Source organism: Myotis brandtii, unplaced genomic scaffold (genome assembly GCF_000412655.1).
Source record: "Myotis brandtii unplaced genomic scaffold, ASM41265v1 scaffold30, whole genome shotgun sequence".
In the NCBI taxonomy this organism is placed as follows: domain Eukaryota; kingdom Metazoa; phylum Chordata; class Mammalia; order Chiroptera; family Vespertilionidae; genus Myotis; species Myotis brandtii.
In genome coordinates, this window is record NW_005361458.1 from 2275091 (window position 1) to 2296448 (window position 21358).

The 21358-nt window shown below is 40.5% G+C and overlaps 1 protein-coding gene across 5 annotated transcripts in view; it reads left to right on the plus strand.

Annotated features, from left to right (window-relative positions):
• BNC2 (basonuclin 2) overlaps positions 1-21358 on the plus strand; it is a 296688-nt gene that overhangs the window by 211814 nt on the left and 63516 nt on the right. The window lies entirely within an intron of this gene.

Below are 21358 nucleotides of genomic sequence, written 5' to 3' on the forward strand. Positions count from 1 at the left end.
CTGGCCAGGGTGGCACCTGTCCTTTTTGAATGGTGGGAGACACATTGGTTCTTTGCACAGGTGTGTAAAAAGTTAGTGTAAAACCTAATAATTCTTAGGCTGTGTGGTCTGGTGTCGGAGGCAGGTCATCATGTGAAAACCAGATAGCCCTAGAACAGCGGTTCTCAACCTGTGGGCCGCGACCCCTTTGGCGGTCGAACGACCCTTTCACAGGGGTCACCTAAGACCATCCTGCATATCCAATGTGTGGAAGACCTCTACATCAAGCATATCTGAAAAATATTTACATTACGATTCATAACACTAGCAACATTGCAGTTATGAAGTAGCAACAAAAATAATTTTATGGTTGGGTCACAACATGAGGAACTGTATTTAAAGGGCCAGAAGGTTGAGAACCACTGCCCTAGAGTGATCAGGGGGATGATCAGGGGGACCTGCATTTTTGGCTGGTGGTACTTTGATGAAGGCTCAAACCACAGTATGTAACTGAGACTCTGACCTTAGTGTGACTTAAGTGGTTCCCCTGCAAAGCTGTGAGATCCTACTATTATCTTACAGAAGAGAGTGCAGGAGATGTCCACATACATAGGCAATTCCTGCTCACTTTGCTAGCAATATTCTTGAAAAAGAGTGTTAGTTTTGGACGTTCACAGAGGCTCATCTAACCTGTCATCTCCCATGGCACAGGCACCAGCGTGAGATGGAATAATAGCCTAACGTTTGAACCCCCTGAGTTTGATGACCCTAGGAAGTCTTCCTTAAGGAACTCTCAGGCCTTTGTTCTTAGTATTTTACCTGTAGCTCTAAACACTGACCATAATTGCTGCCCTTCTCTCTTCGAGGAGCCTAACATCCTATATAATAAAGAGCTAATATGCTAATTAGACTGAACAGCAGAACGACTGTCTGGACGACCTTCCGGACAACTGTCTGGACCAGTGATGGTGAACCTTTTGAGCTCGGCGTGTCAGCATTTTGAAAAACCCTAACTTAACTCTGGTGCCGGGTCACATATAGAAATTTTTTGATATTTGCAACCATAGTAAAACAAAGACTTATATTTTTGATATTTATTTTATATATTTAAATGCCATTTAACAAAGAAAAATCAACCAAAAAAATGAGTTCGCGTGTCACCTCTGACACACGTGTCATAGGTTCGCCATCACTGGTCTGGACGAAGCCTGGGCTGCCAGGGCCGAGCCCCTTGCACGAATTTCGTGCATCAGGCATCTCATCTTTAATAATAATCTTCTTTCCAACCAATAACTCTTGTACAACTCTGAATAAAACTAGTACCTTTCAAAGAAAATTTTAGTTTTATTCCTGGTCCTGTTCCCCTCTGTGTCATCATACCTGAGAAATCTCTTGATTTTTAAGAACCTCTTCTCAAGTCTCAGACCTTTCTCTTCATAAAACTTATTTACTTTAATAAAATTCTAGCATTTTAAAGGGAAAACAATAATAACCAAATAATATTCTATACCACTTATTTGTGTAAACACCTTATTTCTTTATTCAATTTTTTTTTTAAGTTTATTTCATATGAAGAAAGTTTAGTTACGCTTTTTCCCTGAGTGAATATACTGACTAATTAATGTTTAGGATTTTTTCTATTAAAAAAATAATATGTTTTTGTATAATACTACTTTTAATAGTTTTTTTATAGAAACCCTTAAAACATCAAAGTTTTATATAGTGCATTTAAACTATGCAGTTATCCACGTACTAACATTGTAAGTAAATATATAAAGTAGAACAACAAAGTAGTTTTATTTTGATGTGCTCTTGTCATCCTACAACATGTTACTTCAGTCAGTTGCTTACTTAATTACATTGTTGCCCAGGTTCTATTTTATTATTTTCTTGTCTTTTAATTATCTTTAGAATTGGTTTGTGTCAGCACGAACCCATTTTACAGGTTTTACAACAGGGGCAGAAAAAGGGTCTCTCATTAATTTGCTTCTGAGTTGTTGGCTTGGGGTGTTTTAGTGTCCTCAGTAACAACAACTTTTTAAATGGCTAAGCATTTTATTTGTCACGTGTTGAAGTAGGATAGAGTTTAAAAGTGCCCACTTCCTCTGTTTGAGAGAATGAAGTTATGATGTCCCAGGAAACTTTTCAAGTATTTAATTTTCCCACCACTTCAAAAAGGGAGGAAATGTCTAAATATTTAAGAGGATAACATTTGTCAAGTTATCTTTAAAAAAATGAGGTGTATGTGTACATACATGCATGTGTGTGGGTAGAGCAATATATTAATTGATTTAAACAGAAATAAAAGTGGGTCCCACATTAATCTTTGAGTCTGTTGCAAATGCTTGCATATCACAACAATGAGGTTTTTACAGGGAGCACTGCTGATAGAATTTAAAATGAATGATTTAGCAGGTTATTGTCTGGCATGGACATACAAGTACTCAAATGCTTTCGTGTGGTTGCCTTGTGTGTTTTTCAGTGAAATAATCATATTTGTGTAATGTGGAAAGAAATACCTTTGTTTACTTTAGCAGCAAGGAGACTTGGGTTTTCTGCTGCTGGAGTTAGATTAAGGGTAAATTTGGTGATGTCCATTAGCATTTCTGAGAAAGCCCGTACATTACATAAAAGCCCCAGTGCTATTAGCTCCTAGTTTTGCTCTTTCTTCTCTGTGCCTTCGGTGGAACAAGTGGATATTTTCTGACGACCTCCAGGTCTAGGTCTGAAAAACTCTTTTATTGAGACCTTCGCACTTGGGGTCACCTGGGAGGACATGTGGCAATTTTGCCCACGTAAAACCCCACAACCACTATGCAACTTAAGGACAAAGTGATGCCGACTAGCTCAGTCAACTGTGCCGTCTCTCGGTGTAGCACCATATACCACCTCTGGCAGTGAATCACCTGAAGATTTCATCTGTCGCCCATGGATAAAACTTGAGAACATTTGTGGGCCAATTTCTTCCCCTGGAGTTTGCTCTCCGCCTTCCCTCGCCTGTGCTGTACGTAGTTGGAAGAGGAGGAAATGATTCAAAAATCTGTGAAGACTTAAACACCTATTGATTTCCAACCAAGGAAAAAGAAATCAACCAAGTTTTAGATCTTTTATTTGAAGAGCTGGTGCAAACATACACAATATATGTAGCTCTGTGGGGACCCAGTGAATTTCCCTGACTTAGCGGCCTGATCCACCATATTTAAAAATAAGTGAGAGGCGAGAGTACATGAAAGGAGGTCAGATACCCCGGGGAGAAGTTGTTCCAGTAGCTGATACCTGTGCTTCCTGCCTTCTTATTTCCTAATTTCATCACATGGCGGTGCTAAGTGGATCTCCCCGCTTTCCTTTCCTACCGAGCTGGAGCCTCCCTTTTCATCGCTGGCCTGGCAGCCGGGAAGCCAGGATGGAGGCCCCGCAGGAGGCGCTGCCGCCCGGGAGGAAGTCGGACATTTGCTCCTCTGGAAGGATGATTGATGACCTGTGGACTTTTAAGAGTGGCCACTGAAGCCAGCTTTGCTGAGGCAGCCAGAGAGAATGTGTGGCCACTGCTTTCTTGATTAGCAGAGGTCTCCCTGACCTTGGCAGCGCGTTCTGACTCACAGCCTTGCAGGGATGAATTGTTTCTGGACAGTTCCTCTGACATCGGAGGCACAAACAGGTCTTTTTAGTCATTTGTCAGACATCAGAGGAAAAAGTGGTCTAACCCAGTTAAGGCCTGCAAACAGACTCGAATAGTCAAAAATACTGCACACTAAGTTCCACCTTAAATTTGGAACCCACCATCTGGACTGTAAGAAAGGTGCCAGCAGATAGTTACTGGTTCGAAAACCCAGCCGGACTGCCTGTTTCTGAGAAAGGTGCGGAAGACCTCTACATCAAGCATATCAAACTCATGGCCAATGGGCCACATGCCTCGTTTAAGTAAATGAGGCATGCGGCCCACTGGCTGCGAGTTTGACATGCTTGCTCTACGGCTTTCTCTTTAAGTGAGTTGTAGGTGATACAATAACTTTGAGCTTTAGAGGTTCTTTAAGTATAGCCAGTATTTATTTGGCCTGATAACAGTTTTTCCCTGCTTTCCTGAGTAGAAATTTGACAGGTTTTGGAAGGTCAATCTTTAGTATGGAAACCACCAAATCTACAGCTGCCTAAAGAATGCCTCTTTACCCAGGTTAGTGATGTTGGCTGGTGTTCTATAACTTCGATGGATATCCACAAAGGAGTCTTGCTTCATTTTAGAGAACTTTGTGGTTTGGATGCCCAATATGTCCCCAACCAATGTTGGTCAGTGGAATATTTGAGGAGCTTATGTGTGCAAGGCCCTTGTACCTGAGGGTGAGGGTTAGAGACATTGGTGTGTTTCCTGCCTCCAGGTCTGTAAAGCAGCTGTCCTGGATGAAATGGCTGTAGGGCTACAGTTGCCAAAATCTACACACCAATAAGACATTTGTATGTTATAATTTGAGGACTTAAGTGTAGAGATGACCTATAACAGCGGTTCTCAACCTGTGGGTCGCGACCCCTTTGGCGGTCGAACGACCCTTTCACAGGGGTCGCCTAAGACCATCCTGCATATCAGATATTTCAATTACAATTCATAACAGTAGCAACATTACAGTTATGAAGTAGCAACGAAAATAATTTTATGGTTGGGTCACAACATGAGGAACTGTATTTAAAGGGCCAGAAGGATGAGAACCACTGACCTATAGCAAGAGATACCAGGGCTCAGGTGGCTTCCTTTGAAAGATAGCTTCCTGGAGGACTGTGACCTGTGCCAGGTAGGAAAGGTGCCAATAAGGGATGATGTGTAAAGGTGAAGTGGGCGTCTAAGTTAGGAGAGGAGGATGTGCAAAGTATAACAGATCAGAGAACAACAAAAAAAGAAAAGCTGTTGAGAAATGGTGACCTTGTTGAGGGGAAGCTAGGGTAGTATGTGAAAAGTTTGTGTTTGGACCCCTGGGCAGTAAAGAACCAATGAGAGTTTTGAACTGCCGAATGAGATGATGAAAATTTCATGGCAGGAAAATTATTCTGGTTATAACGTGTTAAATAAATTTAGGTGCGAAGAAACTGGAGGAATTCAGTAATCCAGTACAACACATACATGGCATCAATAAAACAGACTGGATCATCGTTTTGAAAGACTTGCAGTGAGAGAATCGACAAGAATTGTGTTGGTTTGTACTATTAGTGGCGAGAAATATAAAAACGATGTCTCTCTTTTGCTTCATATTATTAATGGCAAATTTGTGGTGATTTGCAGTTGTCCTGCATATTGAAACCTATTTAAGACTTGACTGATCTGTTGTAAAATGTCCAAGTTGACTTTCACCAAAATGGTAAGGACCTATTGAGCAGAAGCATGCTGAACTGTGGTCAGAGACACAACGCAGACTTTTGTTGTAGTAAATAACATCATATACTGGTGTTCCCTGTCTTAACGTGTTTTTTTTCTCTCGGTAGGCTTTAAATTTCTCAGCAGCAGAATAACTATGTGTTACTTAGGTTGATATTTCATGTGCCTAGTAAAATGCCTGATAGGTAATCAACACTCAGTAACTAATCATTTATAGAATTTGCATTCTCGTTGGGAGCGCAGTGTGAAGCATTGTTGGGCAGTGTTGTGCAGGTGTAACTGCTTTGGGAAACTCCCCTTGGTTCAGCCTTTTGGGCAAATAGGAAGATATCCTCCACTGTCTTTGGAGTGACACTAATGTTACCTGTAATTAAGGCCATTGATTCACCCAGTAAATGTTGACTGTGGGCCTAGTATGAGCCAATTGCTATTTGGGAAGCACACAAGAAGGAAAACAGGTACTCTACCCTCAAGAGGCTCGCAGCCTAGAGGGAGAGATGGGATATCTCCCTAAATAACTGCAATGCAATATGGGATGTTTGGATGTAAAGTGCTGTGGAAATTCTTAAAAGGGATAAAGGTGCTTTCCATCCCAGAAGGTTGAGAGAGCTTCATAGAGACTTTTCGTCTTTTTAATCTGGGCCAGCAAGGGTAGGTAGATTTAAACTTGCCAGATGGCACGGGAGCAGAAAATCATGAGCCATGCCTCGGAAAGAGCAGGGAGTTCGTGTGGCTTGAGTGTGGCACAAGAATAGTCACGGGAAAGAACTGGTCCTGTCCAGGACTTTCCCTGATAAATGATGTCCTCCTGAAGGTCTTTTGAGGTCCCATCCAGGGCCTCAGTGGGTGGCCTCCATCTACTCTCGTATTTCTGTGACTTGTCCAAAAACTCGTTATGCATGTAGGAAGTTTGTGAGATTCAGTACGATTTTGCTTTCAATCTACACTTGACCATTAAAAAGGTAAAAACTTTTTTTGGCAAATTTCATCCAAGTTTTAATGGGGAAAGTTTATGATAGTTTTTTTAAGAGCTTTCACGGACTGATATTTTTGCCAGTTTCTTCCAACTGGCTTTTCAGAATCCATTTCTTACTAAGTCTCTGGAAGAAAAGTGAAAAGAGCTACCAGCAAGCTATGCTTATACTGTTTATTTGGGGAAGTGCTGGGTTGCAGTGATCTAGAATTTTTGAAAGAGAGTTTAGATGTGGTTCCTGAGACTTTGTGTGCCTGTGACCATTCTACAAGCGTGCTAAAACGAGGCCGTGGCCTCTCAGCTTTAAGAGACTAAGTTGTTCTCCTGGGGTGTTAATGCTATTATGAATGCTGAAATGAAATTCAGATGACCTCACAGAAGTTTTTGACACTGTGGTAAAGAGTGAGTTTAGGGGAGGACCGTGTATAAAATGTTTTTTGTCTGTAATGTAACTGTTCCTCTAGATGGGACTTAGAACCTTTTGGACTCTCTTTTAAAATGTTTTCTCTGTGAACTTAAAATACTGTTTTCTTTCAGAACAGCTTTAGTTATGAATGCTGAAATGAAATTCAGATGACCTCACGGAAGTTTTTGGCACTGTGGTAAAGAGTGAGTTTAGGGGAGGACGGTGTATAAAATGTTTTTTGTCTGTAAGGTAACTGTTCCTCTAGATGGGACTTAGAACCTTTCGGACTCTTCTTTTAAAATGTTTTCTCGGTGAACTTAAAATACTGTTTTCTTTCAGAACAGCTTTAGTGTTTCAAACTTAAAATCTTCCCTGTTTAAATCCTGGCTGCATATTCACCTCCCCCCACCCTCCCCTCCAGGCACAGTTTTCTCCAGATCTTGGTTGGCTCTGAATCCCAGGAGTTAAGACAGGGGAGCTTCTATAAATCAGGAGACAGCTTCATTATCAAAGTTATGTGTGTTCACCTTCATAGATAGCCAGGCCTGATGTTGGTGCCAGGCCCTGCCTTATCATGGAACCATCAGCACTGCATACTGGAATGTTCTTTGTTTGGATTATTTACTCCTTCTCTAAACAAAGATTAGAGTGAAAAATGTCCGCACTGGGGCCCACGCAGAGCTGACTGTTACTAGCTGATCTCAGCGTGAGGTGGGACATCATTTGCTCCTCATCGGTAGGGGAGCACTGCCTTCCTGGTGTCATTATATCTGAGTTCTGTGCCCAGGATCATATACACTTTATCTCATTTAATCTTCCCAGTAGCCCTGGGAGATAAGCCCTGTTCTTCCCACTTTACGGACGAAGAAACCAAGAGAAAGATTAATCAGGGTATGGCCTCCCCTTCCATTGTAAGTAGTAAGTAGACAACTGCGGTTCAGACCCAGGCATTTGACGTCAGCCTTGTCCTTCTGATCGACTACACGATAAAGAAGTTCAAAGATGGGACCTTTAAAAGTAATGATCCCTGGACATGGAGCTGCTTGTTACCATTAGATGCTTCTGTGGTTTTCACCTCCTGTGTTACTTGATCAGGATGGGAAAGCAGTTTCAAGATTGAAACTTCCTTCTTAGTTCTGTATAAAAGATCTGAGATTACGAATTTTTATCAAATCTTGGACATATCTCCAGTATTTTGAGGGTTTGCAGCATGCAGGATCTCTCGTATTTAAGAATCTACATTTTAATCAGAATTCAGGAAAGCAGCAGAGTTATCATTGACCAAGCCATTTTGGACATAAATGTGTCACAGCATCTTGTGTAGTTTGGATGTAATTATGAAAGAGGGAGATATTTTTTTCACAGTATTTGTACTTGCTAACATGTAACCGAGAATTAAAGCAGTCACTTCTAGAACTTCTAAGAAGTTTGAGTCTCAGTGAGTTGCACAAATTACTGTTTTGCCTTTGGAACATGATGACTTACCATTTATCTTTGTGTGCATTTTTGCATATAGTGCAGACAAAGAATCCTCATTTTAAGGTGAGGAAACTATGACTTAAGGGAATGGAGTGATGCTGTCAGGATGAAATCTGATAGAGGCAGGCGATGTATTACTGCCTGCAGATTTTCCTCTGGATTCTGACTTGTTTGTAGGTGCTGAGTAGGTTTATAAGATAAGGGTATCTTCATTTCTTGGCTGGAGTAAATTTGCTTTCTGATTTACTATATGGTTGTTTTTATTACTGAACTATATTTCCTGGATGAAACCCCTTGAACTTTATAACTATCAGCATAAATACACTTAATGGGCTTATTGGCATGTTAAAAATTGTATAGTGTTGGCACATGAGGAGGCCTACGTAATTGCTAAATAATGATACTTAAAATATTTATAAAGTTGCTATTGATTTGTAGTTTGTACATCCATATATATATTTTTAACATTCTGGTGACAAATAAAAACTTGAATAAATAATGTCATATCTATAGCTATCAGTGATAGTAAAAAAGTTGCCAGGCATAATTACAGATGCCTCATTTAAGTCAACTCTGCCAGATTATCATTAATCAGAATTTTTAGGGGAGGCGGCTGAACCCCACTTGCCTGTATCTTGAATTTGTCATGTCACTGTCTGATTGGGACCTAGTTCCCAGAGGCCTTGTGTGGTGTTGATGGCTGCATGATTATCCTTCCCCCTTCCTCACTCTCTTTGTGCCCATATAGTTTGTGTTTCTGATTTTAAAAGCAGGTTCCTTAGAAAAACAAAAAGGAGCAAAAAGTGCTTTGAGTGGCTCTGTTGGAGGATACAGTAGAGGACATGGCCATTTATTCCTCTCCTCCAGCTCATCCGTGGTGTCGTGCTTGGAGCGAGGCCCTGGAAGAGGGATGCTTTGCTTCCTTTTTGGACCCTCAGATTGCCCTCATTCCCAGTCACACCACTGCTGCTTAGACATGGTGCTTGTTGTAATGTTTTGGGGCAAAATTGTAGGAGGTAAACCGTACATATTACATGTTAAGATATTTTATTTTTGCATTTCTTGCCTTTTCTGTTGGTGTGTGTGTGTGTGTGTGTACATGCTCTCTCTGTATGAAACTGTGCACAATTCTGCTTCGTATAAAACATTATCTTGTGCTAAGAAATCATTCACTTAACTGTCATAACAATTCTTATTTGTGCTTTTGGAAAGTCTTATTGGTAAGGTTTCATTGATTAAGTCCCAATGCCATACATCTAGAGTGAATCAGGACATGGTTGCTATCCCTCTTGCTTTGAGCTGGTTCATGAGGCCCCATGAAACCACCTGGTATTTATGCATGTGTTTGTCTGCCCTCTGTGGGGTTAACCCCATGTTGTCATTAACTGAGAGCCTGGATGCCAATCCACAGCCCTTCCTTTCAGCAGAATGAATCTCACTGCTGATGGAAATCTGATGAAATGGAGCAGCATTGTGTTTTTATGTAAAGCATGGTTTGCTGCAATTCTGACTAGGGTTTTGGTCCAGTTTTTTCTACTTGATTCTATAACCTCTCCAGACACAAGGAGGGCCTTGATTTTAAGTCTTCACGGACAGAAAGTGAGTACCAGAAAGATATTCTTCAAGTGAGCTCTTCAGTCCAAAGAATAAGAAGAGGAGAAACAAAAGAGTGGAAAACATGTGTCTAAACCAGTATTCCCAAGGGTTTTCCTTAAAGCATTTATTCTATGGATGTTAGCTAGTGCTCTACTTTAAAGGGTACGAATGTCTGATGAGCTTGAAAAAGCCTGGGTTAAAAAGTTTTAACTTCATTTTTTATTAAGTACTTCTCAGACCTTTTTAATATGCTGACAAGCATTGTATATTTCCCCTTCTTCTCCTGACTCCCCCCACCCCCGAAAAAAATCCAGAATATGTTACAGTTCCCAAACTTATTTATCCAGGTAGACCTTTTTCCTGGGACTGGCAATTTAGAAAGTACGTGTTAGGAAATGTAGAGTCAAACAATGCTCTGGAAATAAAAAATGCATTTTAAATATGCAAGAAAGTGGCAGTGTCTTGATACTCCTCAGGTTTACTCACTTTTTTCTCAGTTCGTTAGCATTTCAGCTGATGCCCCAGACCCCGTAGTTTTCTGTGAGTATCTACAGTCGCCCACAGGACTTCTGGCGATCCTACTAGAGTTTATGGCACGCAGACCTCAGTTCCCTGACCTTCCTTTGAGTGTTGGTTACGGTCAGCACAGAGGAAGGTAATAAACCTACTTAGCCACTCACCCTGTCCCTAATGGATAGGATCAACATTTTTATCAAACCAGGTGAGGAGAGAAAGTTTATAGGACTTATATTCATTCTTCTTAGATTTTGAGTGTACCCTAGTATATGTGAACTCCAGAGAAATGCTGTTAGCTTGTGGAGATACTGGGTTTAGTTTTAAAAGCAGGTATGGGGCACTGTGAAAGTGACTTTTTACTTGGCCCTAATCAAGCCATTTAACTTCTCTGAATCTAACATTTAATTTTCCTTTCGCCCACCATCTGTACACTCAACCATCTGCCCATCCTTCTCATTGAGTGGTTGTGAGGATAAAATGTGTGAAAAGTGTTGACAGTGGGAAACTTTTAAGAGCATTACATAAAAAAGCATGCTATCATTATCATTGGTCAAGAGATGTGTTGAGGACTGGTTTTCATCACTGGTGTATAAGGTAAGTTATTTCCCTTGTTCCACAAGATTTTTTATGAAAAGAATAAACCCTAACCCTTTCTATGAATAATAGGTCTCCTTTCAGCTGAATGTTTGGAAAGCTAATTAAACTCTCTCTCTCTCTCTCTCTCTCTCTCTCTCTCTCTCTCTCTCTCTCTCTCATTAGTAAAGAGCATATTGTAGAATGATAAAACAAACACTATAGAGCACTTACACTGTTCTAAGTGTATATATGCTCATTTTATCCCCAGAGCAACGCTATGTAGTATGATTACTAACTATTCCACAGGTGAAGAAACTGAGGTCACACATTTAAGTAACTTGCTCAGAATCACACAGCTAGTTAAGTGGCAGAGTTGGGATTTGAACTCAGATGGTCTGGCTCTGGAGTCCATGCTGTTAGCCACTATCTTCTGCTTCAATATACTGTGCTATCTCTTCCAGTATACTGTGATAATTGAAGAGATAGCACCTTGTAGATATGGATTCAAATACTGATGGCCAATTATTGGTGACAACCCATTAACTACCTTCTCTTTCCTGTGAAAGCATTTTATTAGATATTAAGCACCAAATAGATATTAAGTAGTAGTGTGATTTTTAAGGCATGTTTTCTGTTTTGTCTCTAGACATGCTCTTTTTAATGCCGTATTTAAACCTTATAAATGATAATTATTTTTCTCTCCTCTGTGCCCTGCCCCACCCACCCCATAAAACTAAGTCCTTTGGCTGCAGTTTGCAAACATATGTACAGGATGGGTTGGCATAATGCAGACCTGCATTTGTGACCAGCTGGGCAAGGACCAAACAGACTATCATTGTTACATTGCACATGAAGGACATGTTTTTAGTGTAAGAACTATTCATTCTAGATTTATTTTGAATTTTCTGCTTTGGGTTTGAGCCCTGTAAAATTAAAAAAAAAGAATGCTATTCTTGCCATCTGTGAATTTTCATGTGGTTATAGAGACAAAGTATATACATTTAGAAAGTTAAAAGCATAGCTATTAAATAAGAATGCAAGAGGTGGCAAAAAGTCAAGTCCATTGTATGCTCTTTAAGTGCCCTGGTTTGAGAACAAGTAAGGTTACTGAGGACTTGAGGAAGCTTAATGCAGCGCATTAGTTGAATGTTGTTGGATGAGTGGGATTCTGAATGGTGAGGAGTATTCTTGGAGGGGGGCAAGGGAGAGAAGGAATGTAGTGAAAACCAGGTACAAAGTCAGCATGAGTGTAACTAGTGGGCTGGAGGGCTTGTGGAGAGGTGGGATAGAGGTGATCTTCACAATTTAGATAGTCTGGCCATCCTGAAGGTTTCGAGTGAAGGAATGACAGCCAGGAAGCTGAGTTGTGAGTATGTTGGTATGATATCAGTTAATTGGGCAGATGTATTAAAGATAGAAGATATTGTAGGGAGAACAACAAATCAGAAAACAGTTAGATATTCAGGGAGGAGATGTTTTTGTTGGCCATGCAAATGGGAGAAGGGATGGCTTTGAGATATGTCAAAGGAAGATTTAGTATGATACGGTTAAAATGCCAGGTTATTTTATAGTAATATAATTAATACTTAATTAACAATAGATTAGTTTAAAAAGAAATCCCTAAACATAGGCTCTGAAATCAGACCACCAGAATTGATCACTGACACCCACATGACCTCAGTGACACTAACCTGTCTGAGCCTCAGTTTTTTCATTTGAAAAATGAAAATGATAACATCCACCATGGAAGATTTACATAAGAATTAAATTAGATAGCATGTAAAGAGCTTGACATAATGGCCAACAAATAGTAAGAATGTAGTTAATTTCAACTATAGTTGCTAGTATACATATTTTAAAATTTGAATTTGCTTACATTGTGTTTTTTATAAAAGAGCTGAACATACATACCTGTGTTCCTCTTATGGCGGGTAAAGTAATGTTATTAACTAATAAGAATGTTGTTAATAATAAGAATATTATTAACTAATAATATCTTAAATGTGTCTAGCATTTTCAGGTTCTCTGTTGTGTTATGTTCACATTTTTCCCCATTTCATATCCAGTATCTCAGGTAGATGGTTTGACCCCCCTCTGATGGAGGAGCTCACTGCCTCCCAGGAGGTGTCAGGTCAGGGAGATGAGATTGGGACACGGTGGAGGAGCTGGAACTGGAATCCAGGTTTCCTCACTGCCGATAAAGTACTCTTTCCCAGCACCAGGAACCATAGTTCAAAACAGGTGACAGTAGAAAACAGAGAGAAGATTCTTTGAAACCTGTTCCTGGTTATGACTGGCTAAACTCTCTTCTTTTCCCCTCAAGCATGCACACTGTGCCCCGTATCTTGGTAGCTGTTTGTAGCTCAGACTCTTCCCCTGGATAATTCCTGCTCAGTTCTCAACCTCAGTGTCACCCAATCTAAATGACCTTTTCTCTTCTCATAACTCTTGTACCTTCCCCTCATGGCACTTTTTACACTTTGCAATGCTGTATATTTCTTTACCTGGTTGTTCATTAAATGTACATATGTCCCATCAGACTGATCATTTCTGTTTTGTGACTTGGTGTACCTGGATTCCAGTGCAATTGTATGGCATGTAATAATCAATCAATAAATATTTGGAAATGAATTGATGAATTAGAGACTGTGTAATATTCAGATAAATGTCAAAGGGTATGTATGATCCCCGCTTTTGCCAGTAAAACTGATGTTAAATAACATCATTAAAATTCTCAGTCCTGTACTTTCACCATCAACAATGGACAAAATAATAACTGCCCACACCTACCACATGGCGATGTTCTTAGGAGAAATGAGATATGGAATACTGTTCTTTCCATATCTAAAAATTAGGCCTAGGTGTAAACTGGGCATTTAGGAAGCGCACCTTCCCTCACACCCTCGAAATGACTAGGAAACCCTTGGACAATGCGGTCCCAAAGGAGGCTGGTCAGAGCCGGCCTTGGGGCAAGTCCTGGAGCCATAACCAGCACGGCTGGACAGACTCCCAGGAGGATCTGGTCACACATAATGTATGGAATTATTCTACCATCTTCAGGAAAAGAGCATCACCACATCATGATAACGAGGGAAATGCTGCCGAAAGGCCGCAGCAATGAAAATAAAGTCTGTGAGGCAGGAGATACTCACTTCAAAAGAAAACCCTCTCCAGACATTAGCCCTGCAAACTTCCATTCAAGGCAGCAACCTTGCTAGGTACCTAGGGACTGCAGAGTCCCCTTGAATGGACATGTTTGAAGGCTTTCTCGTCAATTTCCAGGATTCTAAAGAGCTTGGTAGGATTTTGTTGTTGTTGTTGTTGAGGCAACCCTCTCCCCACCTTTGGAAAGGATGTTTCTGACAAACAGAAGAAACACACACACACACACACACACAACACACACAAAACACACCTGGCGTTGTTGTTGCCATAAATATTTAGATGATGAAAATTCTCTTAAATATTTAAAGAAACTGCTGAGCATAGCTTAATCATCGTATTGAGAACCCTAGATTTAAAACTTAAATGTCTGTTCTTAGGAATGAAGCAGGTTAAACTGCCTTAAAAATAAAGTGCCTCACAGTTGTATCATAAAATCTCAACTGGCATTAAGGTAATTGTGCTTAAGTACAATTTAGGGCCCTTTTGAATGTTTGTTGTAGGCACAATAATGATGCTATTAGTAATAGTCCAATGCTAGTTCTGAAGAAATAAACCTATATTCTTTGTGCATGTGTTCTAAACAGAATCATTTGGGGAGGGAATGCAGTCTCTAAATACTTTATCTCAGCAAAAAGGAGGCACATTGTGGGTTGTGACATCATATGTTTAAAAAGAAAAGAGATGCAATCTTCTATAACAGGAACTGTCTAGTCCAGAGTAGTGTCATGTTCCCTGAGTCTAGGATGCTTCTGACCACAGCTTGTCCGACTCCCTTCAGTCTTCTGGGAGCCTTGACTAAAATGCATATTGCCTAGCCCTGGCCGGTGTGGCTCAGTAGATTGGAGCATTGTCCCATTCACTAAAAGGTGGCGGGTTCGATTCTCGGTCAGGGCACATACCCAGGTTGCATATTCCATCCCCGGTCAGGGCACATGTGGGAGGCAAACGATCAATGTTTCTCTCTCTCTCTCCCCCTTCCTTGCTTTAAAATCAATAAAAAAAAAATCTCCAATGCACATCGGTTAGCCTACGCTGAGCCTTTATGGAAATTAGAAAAAGAGCCCTTTTGGACAGATGCATTCAAAACCAGAGCACGTGGCTTGGTCCTGGTGAGCCAGGCTGGGGCTCAGTTCAGCCCCACCTGCCTCTTTGTGTACATTTGTGTAATACGCACATTAAGTCCCCCTGTCCCTGAGGTTTACTAGATCCAAATCTCTAGACAAGACATGCCCACCATTAACAGGTGCCCTAGGAGCCACATTGGGTCAAAGTGACATTTGTGTCACTGTGAAGTGGCTTTGAGTATGTGGTCTGCTTAAGTCCATAATGTCTCTTGGCCTTCAAGCCCCAATTCCTCAGAGCTGATGACATGACCTCTAGGATAAGAATGGGCCCATTGTATGGAACAGAAAGACAGTTTCATTTTGTCTTGAATTAAAACAACATTTGGGAATGGTTGCTGCTGATTTTTTTTCTTCTTGCTGCTCTCATTCATGCTAGACCAGGAAAGTAAAGTAGGTTAAATTACAGTCATCCTTTTTTAGTATCTGTTAATAGTTTAGATAAGAGTTGATGGTCCATCACCACCTTATTCAGGCCCTAATCATTTTTTTTTCCTTTTGGGATCTTTGTAGCAGCCTCTTGACTGGTCTTCTAGCATTGAATCTGTTCTCCCCTCCAGTTCATACAGGGTCATTCTTGCTGATGATGCTTCAGTGACTTTCTCCTGGGTGGAGAAAAAGTCCAGACTCCTCAACACAGCATGCCAAATCTTGATCAGAACTCAGAGGTCTCTCCATGTGAAAGGCCCAAGCCCTGAGCTTACCAGGCCTGCTTCCCTCCTTTTCCCTCTGACCGCATCTCCCACTTTCTCTGCCTCCCTCACTCAAATGTAGCCACACTGGTTTCCTTGCCATTTCCTCTTCTTGAAAGGCTTTCCTGCCAGATATTAGATCTTGACACCAAAGTCTCCTCCACAGTCTTCCCTTGGCTACAGAACCTGAAATTTCAGCCTCCTTCCATTCCAAACATTGCAGAGCCCCCTGCCCTACTTTGCTTTTCCTCCTTAAAAACATATTCATGTCTAACATAGTCCCTATCTTATTTAGCTTGCCCATTATTTTTCTCTTTTGCTAGGAATTTAAGCTCCATCAGAATAGGGATTCATGTGTTTTGTTAACTTTCACTCTCATGTTCCCAGTGCCTAGAACAGAACCAAACATGCAGCAAGCAGCCACTAAATATTAGGGGAGTGGAGGACTGCCTGCCTGCCTCTCCATCCCCATGCCTCATCAAACTTCATATCCTGCCTGCTCTCATCTTTGCAATCGACCTGCTCTCCATCTGAACATGCCACACTTTCCCACATCCTCAGTGCCTTCATACCTGCTGCTAGCTCTACTTAGGTGGCTCGTCCTCACCTGCTTATCCCTTCAGGTGTGGCACAGAAGACACCTGCAGGAAGGCTTTCCCGGATGGTCCTGTGTGCATGGAACCAACCATATTGCCTTGTTTCTTCTATCTTGTTGCCTAGCTCTTGATTAACTAGGTAAGCTTCTTGAGGGTCTTGTTTGGCTCAGTATTCTCAGTCCCTTGCACAGTGGAGGTATGTCTTAAATGTTTATTAACTAAGGAAAGGAGGCCACTATGGATCTGGAGCAGCGGTTCTCAACCTGTGGGTCGCGACCCCTTTGGCGCTCGAACGACCCTTTCAAAGGGGTCGCCTAGGACCATCCTGCATATCAGATATTTACATTACGATTCATAACAGTTGCAACATTACATTTATGAAGTAGCAACGAAAATAATTTTATGGTTGGGTCACAACATGAGGAACTGTATTTAAAGGGCCAGAAGGTTGAGAACCACTGATCTGGAGGATTATCTCAGCATTTCATTCATTCTTATAGTCTACCTAGAATGTTGCCATATTTATGATAGGTACTCAAGAAAGCTCTAAATGAAACCATAATTAGCGCCCTGTGGCAAAACTGTTTTGATGTTGAACTTTGAAGAGGTCTTCGTAATTTATGGCTTTTAACTTCAGGTGGTTGACCAGATCTACGTGGGGTCAGACAGGGGAGACAGCACCTCTTTCTGAGTCTACAGTCTATCAGGAACAGTGGTTGGGAAGTGGGTATTTCAAGGACCTTAGTTTGTGTGTGTTTTCTAAAAAACACACCTCAGCAGCTTTGCTTACCTGTATCGGAGCTGTTGGTAATGAGTGCTTTCTCTGTGTGCACCCTTTGTTTCTTCAGAACAGGACTTATGTGAAAACAAAGTGGCTTAATCTGCTCAATTACAGTTTTATCTATGAAACCTTTGAATAAAAATGAAATAAAATAAGAGCTGGGGAGTTCTAAATCTATTTAATACTCTGTAGTGTAGATGATCAACAGGAAGTTTTTTTCATAAAAGCATTAATGTTCTGAATGTTATTTATGCTAATGATGATGAAGAATGCCATCTTAGTAATGCCTGTAAAAATTTTTACCTACTGGTTAAGTTGAAACACCATTTCAGATAGCCCATAAAGATTTTAGCAGCAGTTTGCTGTGACTGGTTTGTAATGAAGCTTACTACCCATCGTTAATTGAGCCGACTTTATGGATAGCTGTGGGAGCAAAACATTGGGCAGGACTTTGCCATTCCCAAAGGGTGGCGATTTTGCTAGTTTTGGATGCATGGCATCCAAAAGACCAGAAGTACGTACGTCATGTGATTTCTCAATGGACCCTAACATCTCAGCAGGAACACCTTTATAGCCTGCCAGGTAAACACATATTAAATTATTTCTCAGTGTGTGCTTTTGTTACATTGAGAAAACCATATGCAGTAGCAAACCCCTCTTACCTTTTGCAGCCAGAACCAATAGTTAGCTAGTTAATCAGCTGACGTGGTGAAACTTCACTAAAATCCAACCACATGTTTTAAGCATTTTAAATTTAAAACATGTAAATGTGCGTCCATTCTCCAAACTTTTGAGGATAGCCAAACTTTCGAGGTATGGGTGGTTGTGGTCATTGAAGTTTCTAATTGAATTCTTACATAAATGACACCCGTAATGTATCACTAGGGTTCTCACCTTCAACTGCTTTAAAGTGAACCTATAACTTCGACACAAATGAGTAGTCTTGGGTTCAGAATTCTGTAATCTTTTGTAGTTGTCTGGCCACACCAGCAGATATTGTGTTTGTTTATTTTTTTAAGTGACCCATCCTTGCCAGCACTTCCAAAAGCATTTAGCTTAGTTTCTGTAGAATGAACCTTTTCTTCTACAGTCGGATTTCATTGATTTTTATAATATTTTATTATGAAACTATATTTATAGATGAAACTGTCATAGTCAGATCTGAGAACAAACAACCAACTGACTCTTCATAAATCAGTCAGTAAAAACAAGTGCCTGAGCATACTAGAGAGTGGTGTACTAGTTTATTTAGCATGCTGTGGGCATCAATATATATTATAGAGGGAATAATGATTTTGATAAAGCTGGTAGCATAAGCACACATGTGGTCATAATTTTTTATTTGTTTCCTGTTTCTGTATACCATAAAAAGAAATGAGATTTAAACAGCAGTGAAAATAGTTCTGAGACCAATCGCATTCCTTTCACACTGGCGTGTGCACACACACAGCCGGGCTGCAGGTGAACAACTTATAATGTATATCTTTAGCTGCTAATTTGACTACCATCTCTTTCATTTTAATATGGCCCAAGTGAAGTTCATTATCTCTTTTCTTAAGCCTTCTCATTTCCCAGTCTCTTAGAATTACTATCACTTCTCCAACTGTCAAGGTATTCAGTATAGTTAGGAAAAATATTTGATTTTTACTTTTGTTCCTCTTACATCGGGTCAGTTAACAGATCTTGTCATCTGGGAAATGCATCTTCCTCTCTATTTGAATAGCCAACCTTCCCTTTGCCTCCAGCTATGTACATCCTTGAAGCTGTGGCCAGCTCCTTCTTCCATAAATCCCACTTTCAACATTTCACTTGCTGCTCAAAATTCTCAGTGGCTTTTCACTAACTGCAACATAAATAAAAAATATTTGTCCTAGCTCCCCATGCCATTCTTAACACGGTCCCATTCTCATTTCAAATGTTAGCTTCTGGTTTCTATGCCCTCTGGGAACCTGATTCTGTGACCATGTCACTGCCCTCTCCTCCTCCAAACTGGTCCTCCAGCCCCGTGCCTCTGCTCCTAGTGAGCTATCTAGCCTGTAGGAGCTTGGCGTTTTATATTCAGCTTGTTCAGTTCCTAAAGGATCCTGCTTGAATCTTTTTTTTAATTCTCACCTGAGGATGTTTGTATTGATTGGAGAGAGAGAGAGAGAGAGAGAGAGAGAGAGAGAGAGAGAGAGAGAGAAACATCAATGTGAGAGGGAAACATCAAGAAACATCAATTAGTTACCTCCCATACGTACCCTGACCAGGACTAGGACCCAACCTGCAATCTGAGTATGTGCTCTGACCACAAATGGTACATAGGATGATGTTCCAAACAACTGACCCATCCGACCAGGGCTGCTTGAATCTTTCTTCCAAGGGATCCTCCACTAGCCTGGACACACCTGGATGCTAGGGAGTGATAATTCTGACATTACACTATGTGTGTTGCATTTTAATTGTTAGTTAGTATCAACTAGAAAGTAAAGCCCCTTGAGAGTAGGGGTCACCTCTTAAATTTTTCTCTTTGTATCTTTTCTTCAGAGACTGCAGAGTACCTTCATCTGCCACACCTGTACTGAGCACCTGGTGTGGGAGACATCTATATATATATATAAAAGACTAATATGCAAAGTGTCCTCTTGGCAGTCAACTGGGAGACCAGGAATTCAATCACTCACTATGACTTGTGCTGACCTCCAGGGGGCGGTGCGGAATGAAGGAAGGCGCCGGCCTGCCAGCAGCTGGATGGCCCTGATCTGCCCTGATTGCTGGCCAGGCTTAGGGACCCTACCCATGCACAAATTTCGTGCACCAGGCCTCTAGTAAGAACATAAGGCCATGGTCCCATCCTCAAGGTCAGTGATGGCGAACCTCTGACACGCGAACTCATTTTTTTGGTTGATTTTTCTTTGTTAAATGGCATTTAAATATATAAAATATCAAAAATATAAGTCTTTGTTTTACTATGGTTGCAAATATCAAAAAATTTCTATATGTGACAGGGCACCAGAGTTAAGTTAGGGTTTTTCAAAATGCTGACACGCTGAGCTCAAAAGGTTCGCCATCACTGCTCTAGGTGCTCATAGTCTAACAGAAAAGAGACGTACTTAACCACACACATATAATACTAAGTAAATAGATGCTAAAATTTATTCCAGTAAAGGTATTTATTTAGATGAGAATTTAGGGGAAGATGAGATTTCACACTAATAATAATACGGACAGCATTCTCTGACTTGGAGGGGCTGGTATTTGAATTAGATGTTAAATTAAACATGTGAATCTAGGTATCCTCGGGAGAATAGGAAGATACTCTTATTTATTTTTTTTGAAAAACATTTTTTCAAGGGAGGGTTAAATGGTTTGTTAATGAAGTAGGCATTGTGAAACTTAACTTGATCCAGTTCACTTAATTCATCAGTAGCAGACACTGAAGGGCTCTTATTCTACCACAAGAGGTTTTGAGCAATAATTTCTGCTGCCTCCTCAAATTTTGTTACCATTTTTTGAAGTCACCTGAACATATGGAGGGATCGCAGTTTTTAGCTGGTAGAAACTTTCAGCCCTCCTTATGTAACACTCAAATCACTCAAGAATGCTTCCTTTTGAAAGCACTTCAAGCCTGCCATGGAGTTAGCCTTTGGGGAGGAGAAAGGCGAGTAACATAAAATATCAGCCAAGACTTTGAAGATGGGTGATGTGTTTTTCTCCTCAGGATGCTAAATCACACATCACCACACATGTGCATGGAAAATGAAAAATGTCAGAGACACATTTATGTAAACCATGGATCATATTTGCATATACAACATTTCAACTGGGCCCTCCTACCCTCACACCAGCAATGATTAATGCTTTATACTCTGCCTTTTAACAGATTTCTCTAGTCCTAGGATTTTGCTATATGTTAAAACTGTTATCTCAATGCAAGGTGACTTAGATTTATTAAACTATAGACCTATGTTGTCTAATACAGTAGCCACTAACCACATGTCTATTTAAACTTAAATAAAACTAAAAATTGATTTCCTTAGTTGTCTAGCCACATTTCAAGTATTCCATACTGAATTGAGATGAGCAGTAAATTGTAAAATACTTACCAGATTTTGAAGATTTAATATAAATATCAATTGT